Source organism: Aptenodytes patagonicus, chromosome 4 (genome assembly GCF_965638725.1).
Source record: "Aptenodytes patagonicus chromosome 4, bAptPat1.pri.cur, whole genome shotgun sequence".
Lineage (NCBI taxonomy): Eukaryota > Metazoa > Chordata > Aves > Sphenisciformes > Spheniscidae > Aptenodytes > Aptenodytes patagonicus.
The window spans coordinates 63,949,687-63,972,410 of NC_134952.1; the positions used below are offsets into that span (position 1 = coordinate 63,949,687).

The 22,724-nt window shown below is 42.6% G+C and overlaps 1 protein-coding gene across 5 annotated transcripts in view; it reads right to left on the minus strand.

The window, feature by feature from the left end:
* ADGRL3 (adhesion G protein-coupled receptor L3) overlaps nt 1-22,724 on the minus strand; it is a 512,006-nt gene that overhangs the window by 410,301 nt on the left and 78,981 nt on the right. For all 5 annotated transcript variants that reach the window (XM_076336963.1, XM_076336965.1, XM_076336964.1 and 2 more), the window contains exon 2: nt 9,980-10,046. The gene's annotated coding sequence lies outside the window, so the exon portion shown is untranslated. The remainder of the gene's footprint in view (nt 1-9,979; nt 10,047-22,724) is intronic.

Genomic DNA, 22,724 nt, shown 5'->3' on the forward strand with positions numbered 1-22,724 from the left:
GACCTACCTCTGCTCCAAATAAGTCTGATCATATTAGGTTAACTATATTTAAGTTTGGCCATGTATATTTTGTCATAATAAACTTATCCCAAAGGAATGCTGCTGCTTTAAAACAAGATTACTAGACCTGGGACTATATTTATGCATCTCAATAAGGAATCTGATTTTCCAGTTCCAGTTCTGTGCATTTTTTTTGGAGCACGTTGAATATTTAGCACTGGCGGAACAGAGGTCAATGCAATTATATCCTACATCTTAAAAGGAAAGAGTCCCCTCTAAATCCAGTGCTAAAGAAGTGCTGCACTGGAGACCTTAAGGCTCAAAACTCCAAAAACTAATGCTTAAAATTAATAGCAATCTCAACCCAGCCAGAATGCGCTTTTTTTTTCCCCCCAGCATCCGTGAACAGCTCTGCACAACCAAGACCCAAATACCAATATAGGACTTTATCTTTCACCTCCTCCCTTTTTTAAAAAAAACCTGCCAGGCAGCGAGTGTTTCTAAATGGTACAAAAAGTGACTGTCAGCTGTCATCAGCTCTTTTCCAACACACAAACACTGGAGAACCACTTCTCAACTTAGTCCATATGGCACCTCCAGAAAGACCAGAGTAATAGTTGGAGAGTTTTGGCCATGAAGCTCATACAGCGTAGAACTAAATGTACCCTTACAGACCTGTTTTTTTAAAAAATTAATATGTTGAATCTTCTTCTTCTGCATTTTCTCTTTTCATATATATATATATATATATTTTAACTGAATCCATAATTGGTCTATCTAAATGATTGACAGCAAAGGTGAAGGAACAGCCTGTTAGTCTTGACTGCTGGGGTAATGAATAGAGAAGCTGACATGTTAAATTTCTTCACCTCCAATTGGAATTAGAAATTATAGACTTCTTTTAAATTATCATAATACCAAGTTCATCTTAAAAATAGAATGATTCCTTGGGGGTGTATTTATAGTGAAAAAATACATATCTAATGCTGTACTTAGCATATCTTCATATTTTAATATAATTGGATTGATTGTTCCAATTTTGTTCTTATTTTTGGAAATTAAGAAGCAGAATCGGATCATCTTACATTTTTCAAAAGGTCCATCGTTTTGCTTTGGCAGGGCATTCTGAAGTTTTCAAAAGCTGTCTGTAATTTAACGTATCCTCCTGCTCTCCCTGCAGCTACTTGGCAGGTTGCATCTTCCCAGCTTGGCCAAGGGCCACTTTATCTCAGTCTCTACAAACTTTGCAGGGAGTGGAACCGAGATCTGAAGAAGTCTGTAGGAACTGAAGTTTCCACCCCATAAAAACCCCTTAATTCAGCCTTCATCCCTAAGCAAACAACTTCTGTGAAACAAATCATCGAATTCAAATTAATCAGTTTGTGTGAGAGCAAACACAGCCCATCAATAAAAGGAAAGCAATAAACCACAGGGAAATGCCTCCAAGCCAGACACAGTGCATTTAAACTCTCCAATTTATTTTGCATGGGAGGGAGGGTAGAGAGCTCTTAAAACTTTTGTTTAAATTAGACTTAATACAAATCATGCTGGTATGAAACCTCAAGGTCCAGCTCCTAATAGCGGTGTAACTGTCTGTGGAAGTGCAGAGGATACAAAGATGATCTGCATCGTGGGATGCCAAGAGGAGCGGGGTGCTGGGGAAGGGACAGATGCAGTCACCCTGGCCCCTGATCTTGTCCTCCATCCCAAGGTAGACTTGGGCAATAAATCACTTGATCTGCCCCAAAGTCTTGATAGCACCTGGGGGGGCTGCTAAAGTCACAGCGGAGCAGGGTCAAAGGGAGATACCTCAGACACAGTGTTTTCCATTCTCCTGTGTTTTCTATACCTTTAATGTATATGGCCTTGTCAGCAATGCTGCTTCCTACTGACTATCCTACAGGAAAAAAAATCAGCCTCAAGCCATCTGCACAATGAATTCCCCTACAGTTCAGTTAAGTGCTGCCTGCCTTCAATTATATTGGTGTGCCTCGATCTTATGAAATATTTTCAATTTCCAGAACAGTCTCGACATGGGGAGAGAGGAAGGGACAGGGAAGAACAACACACTTCCAATAAAATTTGGCACTGTTCAGGATTTCTTTCACCTCAGCAAAAAATACTCTTAAGACACAAATAAATGCATCTTACTAAGTTAGCAGGATCTTCTAATAGTGCAATTAGCTTTCATAGGAGATAGGCCCAGGTACTGTCTTGAGAATAGACTCTCAGGCATATATAAGCACGTTAATTTTGGGCACACTTCTCTCAAATTAAGGAAAGCATTTGTCATTTCCAGTGTTGACACTGAAAAAGTGGTGTTTTAAATGCTATATTAGCATCGAATCCCAAGAGACCCCCTGAGCAGCCCCTTTCAAGGAATAAGCCCCTGCATCAACTCCCGCAATTCCCATTTTGCTGCTTGAAGGAGGAGAAGCACTGCCGGGGAGTATCACTTGCATGGGAGGATGCAGCAAGACCCACAACACGGCAACGAGCTTGTTAACAAGTCACAGCTAAGACATCTGAAAGACTTTGAGACTTTACCTCTTGCAACCAGGTAAGGAGCCTCTGCAGCAGTCCCATCCCATTCCGACCTCCCACAGAGGTCCGGAGCTCGCCCCCTCGCTTTGCAGCCCTACTTGGTACAACACGTGTGGACATAACTGTGTGTCACCTACCGCTCTGCAGATTAGACAAAAGCAGCTTTGTTTTATTTCAATTACTGTGGGATTGGTAAATTGTAACCCTTATCCATCAATAGTACGGTCTTCATTAGTCTGTTCCCCGTCATTTAACATGACTATAAGCCATCACCAAACAGATTATACTGACTATTCCATTAATATCCTGTATTCAGCAAATGGGGAGGAAATTGTATTATTCTGGTAACTGTTTAATGTTTGCCACCAGCCACATGAGGCAAATGCGTCCAGGAAATGCTTACTTGCCCAATGTCACCTGATGGGTAAGTCCAGACACCCTAATCATTTGCAAGGAAGCCACAAGAAATAACTGCAAAGAAAGTAGAGCCACCACACAGAGTAAGAAGAAAATGAGCTAATAAATACTGCCACACCATATCCTAGTATGCAAAGCAAAGTTTTATTACATGCTTTGAAATTAATACGTGCTATTTTGTTGGTATCAACACATGCTTGAAATGCCCGATCCTTCACACTCCACAAACCCTACACAGTGACAAAATCGAACCCCACCGTTGGCACTTCATCACCTGCACAAAGGCGCAGAATGAAGCGCCCAAGCCTCCACCCTTCGTGCATAGCTGATATTAAAAGCGGCATGAGCCGTTTTCTTCTTCACAAGATCACTTTTCTCATCTGGCTCCCACAGGCCATGTTTACATTTCCCTACAATAGTTTTTCCCTGTCTCCCGCGTCACCTAAATATAACCTCTCAACTATGTTACTGGCCTTAATTTAACAAAAAAAAAACCCAAAACCCACAAACACCCAAAAAAAAACCCAACTGAAAAAAAACCCCAACCCTAATATCTGGATTGCAGCAGTTATGTTTCCCATTGGCTCCTTCTGTAACGCAAGGAGAAGCAGCATTTCCAGAGCGTGACTCGCATCGCAGATGGGCAAAATCACCTTAGAATCATAGAATCATTGAGGTTGGAAAAGACCTCTAAGATCATTGAGTCCAACCGTCAACCCAACACCACCATGCCCACTAAACCATGTCCCTAAGTGCCTCATCTACTCGTCTTTTAAATACCTCCAGGGATGGGGACTCAACCACTTCCCTGGGCAGCCTGTTCCAATGTTTCACCACTCTTTCAGTAAAGAAATTTTTCCTCATGTCCAATCTAAACCTCCCCTGGCACAACTTGAGGCCATTTCCTCTCATCCTATCACTTGTTACTTGGGAGAAAAGACCAACACCCACCTCACTACAACCTCCTTTTGGGTAATTGTAGAGAGCGATGAGGTCTCCCCTCAGCCTCCTTTTCTCCAGGCTAAACAACCCCAGCTCCCTCAGCCGCTCCTCAGAAGACTTGTTCTCCAGACCCCTCACCAGCCTCGTTGCCCTTCTCTGGACATGCTCCAGCACCTCAACGTCCTTCTTGTAGTGAGGGGCCCAAAAGCGAACACAGTATTCAAGGTGCGGCCTCACCAGGGCCGAGTACAGGGGCACAATCACTTCCCTACTCCTGCTGGCCACACTATTTCTGATACAGGCCAGGATGCCATTGGCCTTCTTGGCCACCTGGGCACACTGCCGGCTCATGTTCAGCCGGCTGTCGACCAGCACCCCCAGGTCCTTTTCCACCAGGCAGCTTTCCAGCCACTCTTCCCCAAGCCTGTAGCGCTGCATGGGGTTGTTGTGGCCAAAGTGCAGGATCCGGCACTTGGCCTTGTTGAACCTCATACAGTTGGCCTGGGCCCATCGATCCAGCCTGTCCAGGTCCCTCTGCAGAGCCTTCCTACCCTCGAGCAGATCAACACTCCCGCCCAACTTGGTGTCATCTGCAAACTTACTGAGGGTGCACTCGATCCCCTCATCCAGATCATCGATAAAGATATTGAACAAGACCGGCCCCAGTACTGAGCCCTGGGGAACACCGCTCATGACCAGCCGCCAACTGGATTGAACTCCATTCACCACAACTCTCTGGGCCCGGCCGTCCAGCCAGTTTTTTACCCAGCAAACAGTACACCTGTCTAAGCCGTGAGCCGCCAGCTTCTCTAGGAGAATGCTGTGGGAGACGGTGTCAAAGGCCTTACTGAAGTCCAGGTAGACCACATCCACAGCCTTTCCCTCATCCACTAGGTGGGTCACCTGGTCATAGAAGGAGATCAGGTTGGTCAAGCAGGACCTGCCTCTCATGAACCCGTGCTGGCTGGGCCTGATCCCCTGGTTGTCCCACTCATGCCTTGTGAGCGCCCTCAAGATGAACCGCTCCATCATCTTCCTCGGCACCGAGGTCAGGTTGACAGGCCTGTAGTTCCCCGGATCCTCCTTCCGGCCCTTCTTGTAGATGGGCGTCACATTGGCAAGCCTCCAGTCGTCCAGGACCTCCCCCGTTAACCAGGACTGCTGATAAATGATGGAGAGCGGCTTGGCGAGCACCTCCGCCAGCTCCCTCAGCACTCTCGGGTGGATCCCATCCGGCCCCATAGACTTGTGAGCATCCAGGTGGCGTAGCAGGACGTTTACTGCTTCCACCCCACCTTCTGAGGGTGTCCACATTTCTCAACCAACCAGGAGGACACGGCTTTTCATGCAGGTACCCTGGGAGAGATGCATCCTCACCCAGCTGGAACCCATTTGTGATTTCCCTGGTCTAGGCTCCAGGTGGGGGACAGAAGGATAGCAGTAACAACACTCAGCGCTGCACAATTTCCAGCTTCTCTTCAGCCTACACCTTTTAATATTTGGAACATCTAATAATTATTATTAATTGCACCTAACTGTAAACTGTAAAATAGATGGGGGAATGCACAAATAAACTCTGGCACATCTGCAGCTTAGCCCCGGCTCTTCAGCTGGGTTCAGCTTTACCATGCAAAGTTTGACCCATCCGTTATATAAATGCTACAATCGAGCTTTGCAAAATTCGTCAATCTGCAAGCCTTGTCAACAAAACCAGCCCAAGATATGTAAGCGGCAATCTGAGAAGATACTCCCCAGGAATTAGATTTTGTAAACAAACATTTCAGCTAATTGCATTCTTGTTCTCAGTGCAATGAAGGCCCCATTTAGCCAAAGCATTTGTCTACGGAGTTTAGTTTCTTCCATTTAATGAACGCTGATCCTGTCTTAGTCTCGGCTGGTATATCATCAGGATCAACATGAAATGCTAATGGAGAAAGATGCTTAATATCATTTCAAGTGTTTAAGTTACAACCACAGCTATTAAAGCAAATCCATTTTACCTGTTCCTCCTCAGGCTCCCCAGTGAGACAGATTTAAAAGTTTCTGTGAGGGAGAAGTGATTCATAAATGGCTACACAGATCAGAGAAGAAAGCCCTTCACCATTAATTACAGCCAGCGTTTTCCAAACTGAAGCTGGTCATTTCACTGGCATAACACATAATTAGTGAGGCTCATTTTATTTTGTCGCCTTCACAAATTAGTTCTCTTTTTAAAAAGCAAGATGGCTGCCTCCAGCAGTAGGGATAACCATGCCAGCCAGACAGGAAAATAAGGCTTCATGCTCCACTTGTAGTCCATGGCAGAAAAATCCAACAGGTTCCCCAATTTTCAGTCCCCTTGCTGGTTCAATGCAGAAATCTATGTTCTCGTTGTGACATCCCTAACGTGAGACTTTGTGGTGCACCCATGTATGATGATCACCGCAGTCCCACGAATCTAGTTCTTCTCAGTGAGAAAAGCTTCCTCATTTTCAAACTTTCCCACTGCTAAGCCAAAGCGCAGGACGTGAAATAGCCACAGCAGTGAGGAGGAGGAGGATGATCCCTGCCCCTCATCCCTGTAAAGCAACTGCAGCGGGACCAGTTCCAGTGGCATCCGTGGCATCCTTGCACCACACACTTCAGGGACATCATGGAAATAGCAGGAGGGGATGATGTATTATAAGAGATGCTGGTCTTCACTCGCCCAGAGAGAACACCCTCAGACACCATCTGCATTTTAAAGCAGGACTGTTTCTTTCTTCCCATGGCTTGGACTGTCCCTCAACCTCTTTGAGGAGCAACTTCTCTGTGGCAGAGGCTTCTGGTGGATGCGCCTGCCAAGATCCCGGTTTTGAACTAGGCACCTGAAATACCGGTCAGAGCCCCTGGCGCTCGCCAGACGGAGCATGCTGCTGGCAGCTATTGTTGGAAATGCAGAAGTTATCCTCATGCAGATTTTAAAAGGCCACTGTTTATGCATGTAAATTCTGAAGGGCATTAGCAGCATCGCTGACACACACTGACAGCCAGCCCAGCTCCAGGAAGGGAATAGGCAGCAGCGACTGCCTGAATAATTGATGTGCTTTTACTCTGCCCCATGGCCCAGTTATTACATTGTTCACTCTCTTCAACTGCCTGTGGTTTCTAAATTAATTAGAAATCTTAATGTCATGGCCCGCCGGTTAAAAAAAAAAAAAAAAGGGCACCGAGAACAAAAGAAGAGAGTGCTTCTTGTGCCCTTGAGCCTTGGGATCTCTTACTTTGGCCTGGCCATGCAAGGAATAAAAGCGCAGTCTCAATTTCTGAAGCTTCGGACCCCGCTCACCGATGCTAACAGCAGCACAGCATGAAATCCTCTCCATCTGCAAAAAGCCCCCATTTCATGGGGGGTGAACACTCCCATCAAGGTCACCTCTCCCATAAGACGGAGCAAAGCCTTTCCTAGGGGATGGCGCACACACGGAGCAGCTAGCATCTCTTCAATACAATCAAATACCACTGATACGTCCCTAGCCTAACCATTGCAACCTATTGCCATGTGATACTGAATGAAAGGATGCCACTGAAGTCTGGAGGAATTACGGAGCTTGCGGTTGTCCTGTTCTTACAGTCGACAGAGCTAAATGACTCTGTGGGATCCCCTTCACAGCCTGAAAAAAAATTGCGTGCAACCACCTGACCTCAGAGAACAGGAGAAGCTGATAAAAATGACACATTGATCATATATAACAATGTGAGTGGCCATTTCTTTGCTACATACATACCCTTATCTGCTTACAATATTGCTTATGCTTAAACTTTAAAACAACGTCTATAGCTTTTAAGAAACCCAGTGGGAATAATTCCCCTGTTTGAGCCACATTGCATTAAAGCGCGGGTAGTTTTGTTCCAAGTCCTTGGAAAGCACTTAGCCATGATGAATCTGGGGGTATTTTTAGTTTCTTACTTGCAAAAAGAAATACTGATTTTTTTAAAAATCTCTCTACAACTGTACCAAAAGCATAAATAAACACAAATGACTGGCTTTGTTGAGATAATTTTAAACTGCACAGATAACTTGGACTAACATTTCACCTTCTTATAAAAGAGCAGTGAAATACCAGTGAAACTCAACAGGGCATCACAGTCTTTCTCTTTGCCAACACACCGTGTCTTACTGTAATCTGCAGGATACTGAAGGGGAGAAAGGTATAAACCACCTTTCCATTATTGCCCTTGGGAAAGTCATGATTTTAAAGAAATCGGATTTTTCAATCCTTCTTTTTGACATGGATAAACCAACTTATACTCAAAGCAATGAATTGTTTGAGTCCCCAGTAAAGTTATCCTACACCTCCCATATATGTTAAGTGACCAAACATGACAGTCCCAGGGCAGAGAAATGAGCTGGCAATGGTGACATAAGGCTTTACAGAGTTTCAAATGACACTGTAAATCCTAATGGAAGTATCCAACAAAACGAATCCCATTCATTAGCACATGGAAGGTAATGCAAAACACTGTGAGCCCAAACTACGGGAGAGTGTTGTTCTCTAAAAACTTAATGCATTTTGATCAAGCATTTATTTGCTCCTACAGCTTCTCCCTCTATCTGCTATTTTTCCTCCTGTCATAATCTTGCATTAAATCGATGCATGCAGAGTCCACCACGAAAAAATACAGAAGGATCAAAGCAAGTTGCAAATTTAAGCCCTTTCAGTGTGTTTCAACATCCTTCCTGAGAACTGAGATGGCACTTCCATTTGTAGGGTGGGAAGATGAGCTTCCAGCAAATTGTAATGCAAATTGTAATGATACATGAAAAAGGCAGCATTGGTCCACCCTATGATTTGTTTGCATTTGTCATCTTGGCTTACATACTGCCTCTAAAATGCACATGCTAATTATCGGCAGTATGGCACTGCAGATGTAGTGAACACACAGATGTCACTCACATGCATTTTTCAAACCCAAGCAATGAAATGAAGTGTTTCATAACAACATGTTAGGTGTTCATACAGAAGCTTCCCTGACCCCTGCAACATCTCCTATCTGTATCCCTTCTCACCTGTGTTTTTAAATCTCACTACGCTTGCTTTGCTATACTCAAATGTACAGACCTTCACGTTATATATTTCCTTTTGCTCTCCATACTGTGGCATCTACATACATCTCTTCTCACTTTGAAGTTATTATATTAATTATTACAAAAACTAACTGAAAAGCTCAGCTCATGTAGATTCCTCTAGGTTATCCACAGTAATAACAAAGCCATGCACAGGCTTTAAGGCAGACAGGGGGTCCTCATCCCTCCTCTGGATCACCATACAGCTGGAAGGATATACCAGCTGAAGCACGACCAGCACTCTTCAACATGGCCATGCCCTCCTTGCCCAACTTCTACATCACTTGTCTCCAGAAAGGAGTAAAGTGCAAAGCCACACAAGGTCCCGCAGGGGTGCTCGCCTCTCAGCCTTGGAAAGAAGGTGGAGGAAAATACGGGAGACGGCAGCAGTACAGAGTAGCACAGCTTTCCTTGCTGCTTTTCGGAGCCTAGTCTTTCAAGACGCAGCCCCCGGCAAAGTGGCTCATGAAAGTTTGATGAACAGCATTTTGTTTAACACCAGCAACTGAGCCACAGCCCTGTCGAGCTGCATTGCCCAAGCAAAATGTCACGACCCAAGAGGATCAAGACACTCGACTGCAAGAGGCAGGCTCGCAGGCAGCAGAGGAGCTCACGACCTCTGGAGCAGGGTGTACCACCCCACAAGTTACTTGGTCACCGTAATATGAGGAGGCTGCTGTAACACTGATGAACACAGAGCCTCCTTCGATACTTGCCCACCGTGCTGCAAGGCTGAGCTAGGCGGTCTTGCAAATATAGGGAAGTCCACAGCCTTTTCCGTTGGCACATATAAACCTTGATTTTTTTTTTTTCCCTCTTTTACCTTTTTCACTTCTACATGCACTGAAAAAATTCATGATGTGCTACACAAATACACAAAACCCATATGCAGAGATGGTGCTGTAGGCTCACGCAACGTGATCAGGTCAAGCAGTTCAATATTTCAGCAGAGCTAACAAATAAGGCCAGACTACATGGTCCAGTAATTACCTTTTCTTGTTCTTCAGGTGCTAAAAATCCACACGCTATTTTTTGCAGAGTACCAAATTCAGCATTTCTGGAAACAAAGAAAAAAAGAAAAAAATTAAAGAACATTTATACTTGCCTCTTAAGACTTATTAGGCACTCATAAACTTTCTGCTATTCATGCACCAGAAGATACAGCAATAAACAACTGGTTTTGGTCAACAGATCTGATTTTAAAAAGCCTGTAAGAATTTTTAACCTCTATGAAGCACATCTCTGTATGGGAAGACAGTACTAGCACATAACCAACAACAGTTGGATGAAAAATCAGTGGAAGCTATCACTGCCAATTATTAAAAAAACCTTAGAGATACAAGCAGTTATCGAACACACATGCAGGTACCCGAGTATCTCTTCACCATAACAGACTCCAGTGTGGTCTGGATAAACTATTGTTATACTGGAGGATTTACCAGAGATTATTATTCTGGTGCAGCAACCTCTAAAAAAGAAATACCTAGTTTGAAAAGAACGTAAAATAAATTATGATTGTAAGGATGTTAATTCCTGTTCCTCAGCAGTTACATCTTAAATCTCCTCTGTCCCCTTACATCTTCAGTATTTTCTTCTAACTGTAGTGTTAGATGCTAAATGTAACATTAATTGACAAAAGCATGAAATGCATGGATCCAGGTCAGCCTCCTGGAAGTGTTGGTTTTATTAGGATTAATTACACATGAAAAATTGCTCCTCACAGTTGGGACTGCTCCAGATGAAACTTCAGTGGGAATCAGTTTTGTCAGAGTCAAGCTGGATGGCACAGGACCCCAGGACTCCATCCCGCCCCAATTAAACAATTAGAAAATAAAATAAAAAAAGCCATGCAAGGGAAATAGCAATGAGTCCTCCTGCCTGAATTTTGCTTCCAACATTAATTACAAGCCCAGCTCGTTTTCCACAACCTGTAGAGGAGAACACAGGTCATTTCATTTGGAAGAAGTGTATTGAAATGAAAAACTATAAAACCTGATTAAAATAGGATCCAGTGTTTTACTGGGGTCAGTTGCTCCAGTTGCAGCGGCAGGTCCCTAAGCCTTTCCAAACAGGGACTGCAGCATAGCTTTTCCCCTGCTGCCATGGTCCCACACCCTGGACCATCCTATACCTTAAAAAATTTGCAGACCAAAAAAGTGGTCCTAGGGCTCTGGTTTCACAGATCAGCTGATCCAGAATGGTCCAAATTTAATCTTTGATGCCAAAAAAGGAAAGTTTCACCCCAGCTCTATGCACTCCTTGGCAGGTACTCCCTTGAGAGTATGAAAAGGAGGCGGCTGAGGCATTGGTCCCCAACACATAATTCATCTTATTTATGTACTAAAGGAGCAATCGCTTGCATTCAGTAACCTTGGAAGTCAGACAAGTAAATTAAAACTTAAAACAAGGCTTGAGAGCCCAGCATGCATGCTGCTTTTTGAGTGATTTCTCTGTAATAGGCAAGTATGGATGCTCTGGAAGAAAAAGAGACCTATTCCATGTCGCCTGTCAGCAAAATTGCCTCTGTAAGCAATAAACAGGTTTTGGACCATCTAAGAAATTTACAGGCAAACTCAGGGTAAGATCAGCTATTATTTCTCACTATACAAATGAAAAAGTCTCCAGATGTTAGCTGTTTTCAGCCTTGGATTTTGATCAAATATATACAGTTTCAGTAGGAAAAAACACTTTTACAAGTGCAGAGCAGACCAGGCAACACCTCGTGAGGGCATCCATATAGTTTATTTCTAGGAAAAATGCCATTTGTTTAGACTACTCCACTTTGTGTTTTATAGCAAAACCTCCACCTGGTTCCCAGAAGCTTTTGGAGAATAACTGATTTGATGGCAGCAGTATAGAGCAGAGAAATGTTGGTTTGCCTAGTCTGAAGAAGTTAATGTTTGTTACCCCATTACCTTGCAACGGCTTTTTAAATGAAATTAAAACAAGATCTTTGTTTCATTTATGATACCCCAGATTTCACTTCTGCTTGGAGCGTAAAGGGCTAGAGACAGCACAACATACAGTGGTTTATGGCTCTTTTGTGTCGTTTTAGGATTCAGCACATGCTCTCCTCCCAGCTCACCTTTATTTTATCGTAATGTGAGTGTACTGACTGGTAAATCTTCCTTGCCTTCCCTCCCCAAATGCCAAATGTATAACCTTGAGTTGGCCTCTGCCATATGCTATTTCTATGCAGATTTCAAATGTAGTTTGGGGAATTCTTGTTCTTATTAAAATAAGAAGGGGACAATTAGGGATTCCTGCACAGCAGAGATCTTGCAAAATACCTGCTAGAGAGTCAGCGCTCACTGGCAGTGGGTGCACTGCAGGAACTACAGGGATTTGGCATTAGCCCTAAAAGATAGAATAAACACACTAAAGAAAGAGACATTGCTTTACCTCCGACTCCTGTTAATACTCACAGCAGTACAGCGCCTGCCCCATATGCAAGGGAAGCTCATTTTTATTTTCTTTTACTGCTTTCCACGCCACTCCACTAACCTGCTCCCCTCTAAAACCTACAGTACTTCTCAGAAAGCATTTGTCGTTTCTTACCCAGTTCTTTCCCAGTTGTACTCTGCCTGGACAATTTGGCAAGTGGTTTCACTTAAGATGCTAATGGAGAAGGGAAATCACCTTCTCTCCCTTGCTCCATCCCATGTTACCCTGGAGCTCTACCTGTAGAGGTTTACCGCTAAATGGGTAACGTAGATACTTCAACACAGCCCGCTCTTACTAACGTGACTGCTGGCGTTCCTACGGCTAAGTATTTCCAAATCTTCTGCTATGGTGAGTAATGCATCTACCCAAATAGGACAAGGGCATACTGCTCTGCATCACTAGATGCCAGAAGAAGGGCCATTAATCTGCAAACCAGCGTGCTGATGCACCTCCATGCCGAAACAGAAGCTGCTATTAGGGAGAGCAACGATAAACACTTTCTGTTCGGCAACAGCAAAGCCTGGGAGGAGAATCCATCAAGATGGGATAGCTCACCCTTGAGCAGCTGTCTTCACTGCAAAAAGCAAAGTGGTCCGACTTCAGTCATTAATGCTCATGGCAGAGGGACCCACAAAAAAAATACACACAAAGGTTTAGGCAACCAGCAGGAGGCTTGTGAAAAAGCCTTGTTTGCTAAAACATACGAAGCACCTCATTTCTGGCTCTGTTCAAGTAGAAGAGTGAGCACCCGGCGTCGTGCTTTTGGAGATGAAAACCCATATGGAGCAGCACAGCATCGCTCCTGGGCATTAGCGTCTCTGCATCAGCCCTATGAAACCAAATCAGCAACTTTCACCTATGGTGACTTAATTAACATGCACCCTACAGATCTCTCCAAGTCCCGCACATTGCCATCCTCCATTACCAAGCTCTTTTGATGAAAGTGATTAAAGCTAACAATTATAATTTGTGTTAGAGATGCCCCTAGAGGCTTCGGCTAGGCTCAGACTTCATTGTTCACGGAACACAATGCAAAGAAATCTCTCTCTCCCGAATAGCTCATCCTCCAAGAAGACAAGGCAATCAAGGAATAGCAGAAAGAAAGGCATGGAGACAAAAAATAGTTGCTCAAGGTCAAACAGCAGGCCACCAACGGAGATAGAACAAAACCCACCTCCTTTGTGGAGCACTCATGAGGCTGTGCTGACTCTCCAATACTAAGCTGAGCAACTAATACACTTTATTTATCAAGTGTCAAGAGCAGATGAAGTAGTTCATAGTGTTACTTGCTGTTCTGTGTTTGATCACATGTTTTTGTGGTGGCTCTCCAAGCAAAGCTAACCATGACAGCGAAAAAATTACCTTCCCTTCACCTTCCAAAGAAATGCTTCCCATACTATTTTGTGCACATTACTGACAAATCAATCCCCTTCAATTTTTTTATTCTTCCATCAATGCTTTCAACAAAGAGTGATTGCTCAAGTGCCCTTCTCCACCTTGCACTTCCAATTTTTTAAGGAATGGTCAATCTCGATATGCATAATTATAATTGCAAATGGATCGTTTTATCTTGTACTCTTCTATTTTAATGGGATTATGTACAGTCAAATCTCTACGGTAACATTCAAAGTCAAAACCTCCTACATCATTCATATGTGTTTTAGATATTTAAAAATATTAATATGCAACTAGTGATATTACAAAAGGTTAGATTTCTAACTACCCAGCCCAGTTATGACACCATAAATCTGATATAGTTTTCACTGATTACTAGAAAAATCTTTCCAAGGTGGTGTAACTGGAATTTAATAAAACTTCCTGCCATACAATTCATCAGTAAGAGAGTGCTTCTGTTGTGCTTTGTACAGGGAAAGAACAAAGCATGAGCATGCAAACTGAGTGAAGCTTTTAGTCTTTGCAAACAACTTCAGTGCATAAAATATTAAAAGCAATGCTAAACTGATCTCTGGCAAGAATTGCAGGCAATTCACTGCAACTCATATTACAAATGCCTTTGGTTTACCATTTAAAAAACATTAGAGTCTACCATTATGGTTGTGTATCACACTGCTGTACATTAACCTCTGTAATTTTCCAACATGGTATATTGCAGCAACACAAATTAGGCTATCTGGCAAAAAGGCTTAAAAAGACGCAATATTTAAAGCGAGCAGACAGGAAAGCTCCTTGCTCTTTCCTGCCAAAGACAGCAGGAGAAAGTCCAGTCCTCTTTTCCTCAAAGCAAATGGTAAAATACCATTAATTTCCCCTGGAACCGACAGATCTGCAGCATCTGGGAAAGGATTCAGTCTAAATACATCGCAGACATAACAGATGAATGATTTGGGGGAGAGGGGTCACCTGCTCTCATTTTAACACTTCTGTGTAACAGGAACGGAGCAGGTCATTTCTGTAAGCTTGAAAATGCTTTGTGGGCTTTCAGTAGGATTTTCCCTTCAGCATTTTTTGCCTTCTGTCTCCATTTTCTTCTTGTTCATATGCCTAATGGCTTTCAAATCTGTTCTTTGAGTGTACAAGAAGCTTAAAGCTTGATATTTACTGTTGTAGGGCCCACATAGATGAATTTTTTTTCTCCTATAATTAATAGGAAAACATTTACATTTCATATATTCTGGTACAATCATATCCTTTCCACTAAGGAAACAAACTGCAAGCTAAATTTTCACCTACATGTTATATGGAAGTTTTCATAGCAAGACATCTATTTTAGGTACAGAAAAACAATCATAATAAAATGCTCATCATGTTTGCAAATGACTCTAATTTGCAAGATGAAATTTGTCCGCTCATAAATACATCTAGCAACTAAACCAGAAAGATTAATTTGGTTTTGTAACAGTTTTTGAAGATTTTTTTTTCTTTGGCGGGATGAGAAAGACTTTAAAAAAGATGCAAATAAAGGGAAAAAAAAAAGAAGAAAAAAAGGACATAGCCCAACGCTAGGACAGCAACACTCACCTAAGGCGTGTTGGAGTCATGCTTCTGCTTTGCATCACGCACTTAAACCTCGCCGCTTCCCCTACGAGACCTCTGGGATGCTGGTCTCCTTCCTATATAACTACGTGGCTCCCTTCCTTCATTTTCCACTTCTAACATATCAAACAGAACCTCCGAAACACCATCCAAACCCATATGCTTCTGTGAACTATATTGAGTTTGAGGAGAAAAAGGTCAGCTTCATTTCGTCTCAACCAGCTCTAGCTCCCAGCTGTCGGGGCCAACGGCTGCTAGGGTTAAAGACTTTTTGTGCCTGTCTTTGGAGCAGAAAGCAGCCATTATTTCAAGCTGGCATCCCAAGGATTTTTTTCCAAGCAATATACTAGTCCCAAGTGGTTTTAGAAGCAAGCAACCAGGCAGCTATGTGAAGCCTAGGCCCTGGTATTGGAAGACCCAGAGGGTTCCCTGCAACAGCAAGGCATTTAATGCTAGAGGAGAAGGAAGCCTGGAGTCCTGCCAAATGTAATCCTGGCTATACATGCCACAGCTGGATTTCTTCAAGTAGGGGCTATTACACTGGCACACTGCTGACCGAAGTCTTCTGTTTCGTGTAAATTCCCTGCAAAGACCTTAGGAGATAAACTGATTAATCCTAATTAAAATGAAAATCAAGGAAATGACACAGTCTGTTGAATCTACTTGATGAATCAAAAGCCTCCCTCATTTCTATGTTAATTGTCTTTTTACAAATGTGCAGTACTCTCATATACACAGAATAATGTTTTCATATTTTTCTTCACTTGGAACATCGCAGGCCAGATGTTAGAAAGCACCCAGAGAGCCCTTCTGCATAATCGGGCCCCTGCAGAAGTGCCTAAATGGATGCCGAGTCCTTTCTCAGACTTCTTGTGGCTTTAATAAAAAATCACAGCCTGCAGCAATGCGACAGCCCAGACACTGCAGCTAGGGAAGGACCGGCACTGGGCAGGACACAGCACTTCCCAAGCATGCTGAAAGGTGTGCAAGCTGCCCAATTAGCATTGGGCAGGGAATATGTGACGAGTTAAATTCAGCCAACATAAAGCCACCAAATCCCTGCTCTCAATTTGCATGAGTGAGTCTGATAACACTTCGATGAAATACCATTGCTCAAGTTTTTATCAGAAGGCTACTTGCACATAACACCATATCAGAGTAAGGACATTTGGAAAAGCAATCAACCTACAAAGACATTCTTGAAGTGCAGAAATGCAGAACAGAACCTTTCAAGGACAGTTCAACTTAGGATGTGAGTGATTTAAAGAGGAATGAACCAGTACACTGCTAACACCAGTGGGATGCATTTGGCACCAGAGGGTCTCTTTATAGATACGTACATAACACATTAAAGAGATTCACATTCAATTTGTATCCAGTCAAAATTGTATGTTGCCTAAAGTTGGGGGGGGCAAAGCTAACCTAAGATAAGTGATAAAAACACATTGGATGAAATCCAGAATCTGCTGCGTTACTTGCTTAGACACCTTTTATTATGGTTACATTTTATTATACAGTAGTAAAAAATTACAAGGCAACATCCTGTATTATTTCCCACTGGGATAAATGATACAGATGTACTATTAAATCTCAAAACCAGCACCAGTCTGCCAGGCTACATTCCATTTGTGTCTTTATAATGTGTCAATAGGCTGACATTTATGCCTTCTGATGGTAAAGCTATTTATGTTATAGACATTTAAATGTGCCATAAAATGCATAGCACTACACAACCCTAGAACTCTTCCAAGCTTTACCAAAACAACACACACAAAGCAAAAATCCCACCAGACACCAGCATCCAAACTTAGGACATATTGGCTCCATTTTTTCCATGCTAAGTCAACGTTATAAGGGTTTTTAAAAATATCCTTATAAAAGAGAGTTAATGCAACCTTTCTCCTCTGCATACATTCAACCCATACTTAGTTTTAATTTTGTTTTATAGATTTTTGTCCTCTCCCAAAATGGTTTTCTTTAAAATCTAAATCACTGGCTTCATGACGTGTTGGGTGACAGGACCTGCCCAACCCTCAAGCTGAACCGCAGGCCACCAGGCAGCCCTATCCTGACACTTGTAACCAAAAATAACAGCTGCAAGGTACCTAGCCCAACTCTGTATCACTGTTGACCACAGCTGGGGAGGCACTCATGAAGGTCCACCACAGCTTGCAGCCCCAGGGCATCCTGAACCATGGAAGTACACTGGCAAAGGGATGGTCCTACGGGGATCTCACTGAACCTCGTGGAGAGCAGATAGGGATGGTCACTGCGGGTCACAGACTATATGTGAACTAAGACATGATTTCAGCATAGTCACTGGCGCCGAGGGTTTGAGGGGCATCAAGTCCAATAATACTGAGTTAAAACGAGCTTTCTCTGCTTAGCCGCCACCAGTTCCTTTGAAAAAGCCAGTCTCGCGAGAAATCAAGACAAAACACTCACAGATCTGCTATTAAATGGCCTGTTTGTGGAAAATGCCAAGATAAAAACATGGAGACTAGCATACAATAATTATCTTAGCCCCATCAATGGTCTCCCCTTAATGCCATGCCTCAAATTTTGTTAACATGAAATGAGGCGAATGGCTCTTAGAAATGCAGGTGGGAGAACCAGATCGAGGGACACAGAAATTCATCTTTGGTGCTAGATGGTCACAATTAAAAAGTCTATCCATGGCCTGATTACAGGGGCTGCCCGGGTCAGAAGTAGATTGGGGTCACTGGAAGTGGTGGATGGGGATGCATAAACAGCAAAGTATAATGGTTTTGGTCTAAAACCAAAGAAGCCCCAACGCTGTTGTCGAGGCACTTCTTGCATGTATCAAGTTCCTTAACAATATAAAAGATAAGCAGGCAAAAGCAAAGGAAGAGTTCAGAAATATGTAGCCTGGGAGGGCACGCTAGAAGGAAGGCTACATGCTCTAGTTACTATCCCCCAAGCAACTGGCATGTGAGGATAAGGAAAAGTTGCAACCATGCCAACTCAATAGTTTTCTGCAGGGATTATGTCTTGAAACAATTATGGTTGAAATAAGGGCCACTGATACTTCAGGGACTTGTTTTTAAAAAGTCCTTAAAAGAAAATTACCATAGAAAACAAGTTTGGGGTATTTTTCCTCCGAGAACAACGTTAAAGCTTAATGCATTAGAAATGCAACTGCATCAGATACTGCACTAGGATTGCCCATGCCCAAGCTGCAGTTAGGAAAATGCCAGGCTGAGCCACTTCATTACAGTGCTTACAATGAAAGTGAGACAGAAAGTAGCTGCTTCTCCACTCTGACAAGTTTTTAATTGCATCTAGAAATTACCCTCTACTTTAAATTTCATTCTGAGATTGTGTCTAATAGAGGCTGCTCAAGATGAGTTTGTCACACTTCTAAATAATTATTATTAATGTGACACTAACATCTTTCACTGGAGTTTATGCAACCTACGGTGTCTTTCAAAAAATGTCCTTATCATTAAACTTGGCATCCAATGTGACCGAAATGCAAAATTACCTTGACCTTTTAATTCCAAGTGGCTCAACAGTCACAGTTCCTCCTTTGTAAGGAGGCTCATCACCTTTTCTATTTTAGTGACATTACTAAACATCTTTCGAAGTGCAGAGGAATACCTTCCCACATCAGAGTATGATGAACACACATGCGCAACCTTAGATGATAGTAATATCCAACACAAGACTAAAGGTTATTAACAGGCTGCATTGTCTCAAGGCAACGCGGTCCAATCTGCAAGTCCCAGGATAACCAGATTTTCATGAGCAACTTTCATGACCTTTAAATGAGCTTCTACGAGCTCATTTTATGAGCTTTGCAACCTGTCAAGGAAAATACCGCATGTGGTCTCGATGCATTGAAGGATCACCAACATTGCGGCACTGGCAAAGCATGGGCTTTAGAAATCCTGCGCCACCAAGATCTGAAGTCACCAGGGAAGCAGGGGGTCTCTATGCAGATACCCTCATGAATTCAACTATCCAACGATCTGCTATCCAAATTCAGGGAGAAGCCCTCTAGCTAATGATGAAGATTTAAAAAAGGGGGGGATAAAAGCCTCCTGCTCCCCCTAAAGCAGAAAATAAAACTTTTCCAAAAGGAGAGGCTCCAAGGAAACTGCACAGTCAGGCCCTGCTGAAATTTTCTTTCCGTTTTCTAAGGGGCAAAGCATCCCACAAGTTATAAAGATCTGTAAAGGCAGCTAATCCAGACACTAAAGGATTTCTGTAAATGTGGAAAAAAAAAAAAAAAGAAATGTAGCATGAAGAAATCCATGAGAGGAAAAATCTTACCAGTGTCTCCCCATACAGTTAGTATGCAATACTAGTGTTCAATACCTTTTTCCTGAGATGTGAAACATACATAAAGACAGGCATATAAAGACATCTCTAGCTACAGTTATTTTGGAACTGACTTCAACCATCTTTGGTTTATTACCCCAGATAGCATGATGTCATCAGAAGCCTTTTAATGTCTTTTAAGACCTTTTCCAGTTATTCTTAAATTATTAGGTGTGAATATGTGCATGCGTGTGGTATTTCTTTTTTTCTGCAACCATGTGATAAACTGCAGTGCCACAAGATAAATTGCATTCAGTTTACACATTTGACCTCCTCACTTGAACTCTGCCTGCTAATCCATTTCAGCTGGGACTATTTCTAATATGCCATACTTCCGAACAGCTTTCAAACAGCTGTAGGGGCTTTTTTTTATGTGTGTTTTTAAACGGATTTTGCATTAAAAATGTTTTCTTCTTTGCACCAGAAAGTGGAACAGATTACAAACAGAAAGACCCTGGCTCCTAGCAGCTCCAGGATCAAGCGTCGGAAATGTCCTGAGCCAAAAGGGAGCAGGAGCTGCTCTAGGTGTGCAACAAACTTTTCTGATGTGGGGCATTTGCACCTTTAATGGTGTCCCTAAGAACATCTGTCACACACCTGCAATCCCATTAAAAACCTCAGGAGCTATCCTCCTCCATCACTCTGCAAGAGTTTTAATGAAGGTTTAGACACTCAAGCCTGACCTTCACATATGTCACCCCATCTCATGCGGGTGAAGCATCACCCCACCATACAGAGAGGTCTTCTCATGGGCACACAATTAAAACAGGTGCTGCGCCGCCACTTGCTCAACGCCAGCCAAGCAATTTGTATAATCCTCCCTTTCCAGAAAAACTTCTGGAATAAAGAACAAATGCCTCAATTTGTGCGTTGCGATATAAAAAGGGTAACCAAGAATCAAATCAGTTCTGGTTTTCCCTTTGGAACAGATAATGTATTTTAATCGTCATTGCTGTTTGTTTCCCGGAGGTAGCACATAACCAGCTCTCACTAACACACGTTTTCTCTGTGTGTTTGAGAAGTGCACTGCTTTTCAACAGCTTAAATGCTTTTTTCTACTTTTTAATTTCCTGGCTTGGTTTCACCCTAAATTTTTTAAAAGGTAAACAATAAAGTTTTGTTTGCAGTTAGCCAGCATAAACAAATCATCTCTCAACTACTCACCACAATTTTTCACAGAAAGGACAAGAATAAGTGTTTTAATAACTTACTTAAATACCCGTGACAGAAGAGTCCTGCTGCTGCAAAGCTGCTGCTTGCATTTGACGCACCTGACCAAATAGCAAAACCGTCGCTTTCTCAGCTTCTTCTTAAATCTCAGGCAAGATGGATGCTCCTGGTAGCACTTCTCTTTCATTCAGCTGATGAGTACATTCACTAAGCATTGCAAAGCATCCAACTGCACAGTTTAAGCATGTGCTTAACTCTACATATGCTCTAATATACCAGGATTCGCTGCCGCATGCTGCCACGCCATCCTTAATACGGGGCTTAAACCTTAGCATTACTGCTGCAGAAGGAAAACAAGCCAGCCCCCTTCTCAGCTTCAAATAACCGAGGAGTCTCAGCAGCATCCGTAAAACTAATGCAGATGAAAATTAAGGATGTGGTGAAGGGCCCTGCCAGACTGGGGTCTTGCTGTATTTTTCCAAAAGAAGTTTGATGGCATCAGATGTATAAACATGACTGGCTTAAGCAATTAGACCTGCATTTGTTATAAACTCTGCAATCAAATATTCATTTCATTTTGCAATGTCATCAGTAGTCTGACACAAGCAGAAGGAAACTAAAAACGCAGGAAAGTATTCCAGGTAAGCATATACTTTTTAAAGGAGCTAAATTACTTATTTAAATTACAGAGACATACTGAATGGGATGGCTGTGAGAAAAACCTATTGCAGGAACTGGCAGAGATACTGGCTTTGGGTAAATCAGAGCTTTTGTGTGGTGGTCCTTGACAACAACTGGATCAACCCACAGGGTGACATTTCTGTATCCACTCTAAGCCCACATTACAGATCCTTTTGACTTCTAGAAAACTGCACTCATTTGGAGCTGATAGTTAGAACTTGACTGTCTTCTAGCCATGTTGATATGTTGATATGTTTTTCTGAAGTCACATAAATTATTAATCCCTTCTGAATTAAAAAAAAAAAGGCATTAAGAAAAAGTGCTTTTTTCTCAGGTGCTCCTTTAAGGAAGTTTTGCACAAGGAGGTCTCAATGGATACCACAGTTTTATTCACAGCTGGCTTGTTTCTAGATATAAGACAGGAATCATCAACTCTTAAAATTATGAGCACTGCTCAGGCTTTCCTTAACATGGAAAGGGAGATTTTACTAATGGTTTGACCTGAAAAAAAGAAGGCAAACCTCTAGTAATTAGAACAAAAAAATGCTTTAAATTTCCCTTCTTTTTGCATGAACTGTTACGGAGGTCATTTGCCCAAAAAGCATCAGCTGCTGAACATCACAGAGAAATCTCTGTCTATCCCCATTCCTGCTGGTGCTTCTTCGTTGATATGGAGAAGTATAAACAGAGAAACAGTGTTCAAAACATTTTACCAGAGCAATAATATTGGCTGAAAAAACATCAAACGAACGACAAAGGGAGACTATAGTTGTTTAAACAGTATGAAGAAACCCCAGTGCTAGCCATTTGGCAGAAATTGTATGGCAGTATGAGGCAGTATGTTTTCATCCAGTATTTGATTTATCAGTAAAAACCCCGGACAGAAAAATGTAAAAACGTTTGGGAGACTTAGGATTGGGGGATACCACTCTTGATGGACTGGAATTGGTAGTGAGATACTAATGACCTAAACGAAAGGATGGACAAACCCATCGCAGCTCCCGGATGCCAACCGCTGCTCCACGCCAGATGGCTGGCGGGGACCGTGACAGCTGAAGTGAGAACCACCCTGAAAGGCAGTCTGTACGCATACCTGACCAGC